Source organism: Jatropha curcas, chromosome 8 (genome assembly GCF_041381405.1).
Source record: "Jatropha curcas cultivar XTBG-Jc1 chromosome 8, XTBG_Jcur_1.0, whole genome shotgun sequence".
NCBI lineage: Eukaryota > Viridiplantae > Streptophyta > Magnoliopsida > Malpighiales > Euphorbiaceae > Jatropha > Jatropha curcas.
This window is the reverse complement of record NC_143158.1, coordinates 18,426,323-18,430,300: the sequence shown is the minus strand read 5'-3', so window position 1 is coordinate 18,430,300 and position 3,978 is coordinate 18,426,323.

Below are 3,978 nucleotides of genomic sequence, written 5' to 3'. Positions count from 1 at the left end.
CTTGGAACAGCTGGTGGATGGGACTGAATTCATGGTATGTATGACAGAAGCGAGCACTGAATCTGAGTGGTTGAAGAAGATATCCAAGTTTGAAGACTTTCTGGGGATTGGGGATGAAGCTTCAAAGCTGGAGCAAGAGCAAAAGGCCAAGGCGCGCATTCTCCAGTCGGTTCTAGCTGCCGAAGACGCCGAAGAAGCGGAGAGGAAGGCATTGAAGGCGAAGCCGGTAGAAGAGAAGATAGAAGCTACCCCGGCGGAAGAAGAAGGAGTTGCAGATGCCGATGAAGTGATCCAGGCAATAAAAGACACTTGTAATGAATGTATTGAACAGGCAGTTAATCCTGTATTTTGTTTTTCTGATGCTTGTTTTGAGAACACTATGGATGGTTTTCCTCTTTTATTTCAATCAATGGAAGTGAACTTTGACTATTTGTTTTCTTGTTTTCCTAATTGTCACGTTCATGGCATTGATTATACCACGCGCATATTTGACATAAATGCATTGCATCATTTTGCATTTAACTTAAGCACCACTGAAGATCCTAAAATAATCGAAATCGGATCAGACTTTAAACCTGAACTCAGACAGGATCTTCAAGAATGTATCAAGAAAAATTCAGAGGTATTTGCCTGGAGCTATGCTGGACATGCCAGGGATCGACAGATCAATAGCAGAGCACTTCATTCCTACTGATCCGAGTGTTAAGCCGGTAAAGCAGAAAAGGAGAAGGGTCAGACCAGAATGGCAAGACAAGATCAAAGCGGAAGTCCAGAAGCAGTTGGATGCAGGATTCTTAGAAGTAGTTCATTATCCGGAATGGTTGGCGAATATAGTCCCGGTACTGAAGAAAGATGGGAGGATAAGGGTCTGTGTTGATTACAGAGACTTGAATAAAGCCTCACCTAAAGATGACTTTCCACTTCCGCACATAGATGTTTTAATCGACAGTGCTGCCGGAATGGGATGTTATTGTATCATGGATGGATTTCTCCGGATACAATCAAATACTGATGGCCTTAGTGGACAAGCACAAGACGGCCTTCACCACAGGACTTCGGAACATTTTGCTATAAGGTGATGCCATTTGGACTTGAAGAATGCCGGGGCAACATACCAGAGAATGGCTACCACACTGTTTCATGATATGATCCATAAAGGGTTAGAAGTATATGTGGACGACATGGTGATCATGACAAAGACACAGGAAGAACATGCAGAGATGTTGGAAAAGTTCTTCGCACAGGTCAAGCAGTACAACTTGAGACTCAATCCCAAGAAGTGCGTATTCGGAGTAACAAAGGGGAAGTTGTTAGGTTTCGTTGTAGGACCTAATGGGATTGAGGTTGACCCCGACAAAATAAAAGCCATTCAGGACATGAAACCGCCAAGAACAGAACGTCAGGTGAGAAGCTTCCTGGGTAAGATCCAGTACATTAGCAGGTTCGTTTCGAGGTTATCCGTCACCTGTGCCCCAATTTTAAGCTACTGAAGAAGAATCAGCCAGTCAAGTGGAATGAGGACTGCCAGAAGGCCTTTGACCACATAAAGAAATACCTGATGAATCCACCGGTGCTTAGTTCACCAAGACCAGGAGAGCCTCTAATCTTGTATCTATCCGTAGAAGATGCAGGAGTTGGAGCAATGTTGGTACAGCCGGACGCTGCTGGAGTAGAGAAGGCCATTTACTACATCAGCAAGAAATTACTGCCTATCGAAGAGAAGTACAATCTGATTGAAAAAACGTGCATGGCAGTAGTGTGGTCGATAAAGAAGTTGAGACCATATTTTGATTCCTTCAAGGTCACTTTTGTCTCCAAAATTGATCCTCTGAAGTATTTGCAGAAAACGCCTACTCTAGAGGGACAGTTGTCTAAGTGGTTAATTCAGATGTCTAGTGTGGATGCAGAATTTCTAACGAAGAAAACGGTTAAAGGTCGGGCTGTGGCAGAATTCCTGGCAGAAAATCCAATTGCAAGTGATGAACCTTGGGAATTGGAGTTTCCGGATGAGTACCTACTATGCATCGAAACAGGAGCTTGGAGATTGTATTTCGATGGATCAGCCAACAGAAATGGAGCCGGAGCTGGTATCGTAATTGAAGCATCTAATGGCGAGGTTACCACGATGTGCAAGAGACTGTTGTTTCCGGTCACTAATAACATGGCAGAATATGAAGCATGCATCATGGGGATGGAAGCTCTCCTTACATCCAGTGCTAAGGAAGTCGAAGTAATAGGAGATTCGTTATTGGTTATTGAACCTGCTAACGAGAGATGGAGGGTAGAGGAAGAAAGATTGAAGCCCTATGTTGAGTACTTGTTGAAAAAGGCAGCACTATTCGACAAGATCACTTTCACTCACATAGGAAGAACCTATAACAGGATTCCAGACGCCTTGGCAAACTTAGCATCGGCTTGGCAGGATTTGAGTAAAGTTCCGAAAAAGCCATTTATCATTACCACAGCCAATATCCCGTGCTATAAAGAACATTTTGTGAACCAGATAGAATCGGAGGAAGAACCATGGTTCACGGATATCTTGAGGTACATGAAAGACGGTACTTTTTCTAATGATGCTACGAAAGAAGACTGTGCAGTTCTCAGAAAAATGGCTCTGAATTATGTTATAGCCGATGGTGAACTCTACAGAAGAGCTTGGGATGGAATGTTGCTGAGATGCTTGAGCAAGAAAGAAGGAGAAGACATAATGAGGAAGGTGCATGAAGGAGTTTGCGGTACTCACCTAAGCGGCATAAGCCTACCAAGAAAAATCATGAGGCAGGGTTATTTCTAGGTGCAGATGGAAGGTGACTGTGTTCAGTATGTGCATCATTGCAAAGTTTGTCAATATCATGACAATAAAAGCCACTTACCTGCTGTTGAACTCCATCCGACAACTCCTTCTTGGCCTTTTTCTGCATGGGGTATAGACATCATCGGCAAAATTTCACCAACAGCATCCAACGGCCATCAGTATATATTGGTTGCAGTTGACTACTTCTCTAGATGGATTGAGGCTCAATCTTACAAAACCTTAACTGCCAAACATGTGGCTAGATTCATCGAACAGAACATTTTCTGTCGCTATGGTGTTCCCCATCACATAGTTACAGATAATGGCTCTCATTTTCAGGCAGATGTTGGCCAATTGCTTTATAGATACAAGGTTGAGCATCACCATTCTTCTCCTTATCGCCCTCAGGCTAACGGTGCAGTAGAAGCTGCGAATAAGGAGATCAAAAGAATCCTGTCAAAGATGTGTGAAAGGTACAGAAGCTGGGCTGAGAAACTTTCTTTCGCGCTCTGGGGGCATCGCACTACATTCAAATCAGTAAACGGAGCTTCTCCTTTCGAACTTGTATACGGAATGGAGGCAGTGTTACCGATAGAGCTCGAAAAGAAGTCTCTCAGGGTTTTGGTAGAAGCTGGTCTGACCGAAGAGGAATGGGTCAAAAAGAGATATGAAGATCTGGCGTTCTTAGACGGGAAAAGACTGAATGCTCGATTCCAGGATCAAATGAGAAAAAGAAGAATTGCTCATTTCTACAATAAACGAGTACATCCAAGGGCAGTAAGGAACGGAGATCTGGTTTTGATCAGATTATTGGATCACTTAGCCTAGAATCACCCTGGTGGGAAATTTAAACCCAACTGGCATGGACCGTTCAGAGTTCACAAACTATTAGCAAAAGGCGCCGCTGAATTGGTCACTATGGAAGGAGAACCTGTTAATCGAATTGTCAACCAAGACCAAATGAAAAGATTCTACGTCTGAAATGATGATTTCGAAAAAAAAAAAAAAAAAAAAAGATAGCTAAGTTGAAAACCCGAAAGGGTGGCTTAGGCAAAAATTAAGCTCGCTAGGTTGAAAACCCGAAAGGGCGACCTAGGCAAAAGTTAGAGCATAAAAAAAATATATAAAATAAAATTTTCAAGATCAACGCGTGGTGCTTAGTTTAAATGCAGAATTCATCCCAT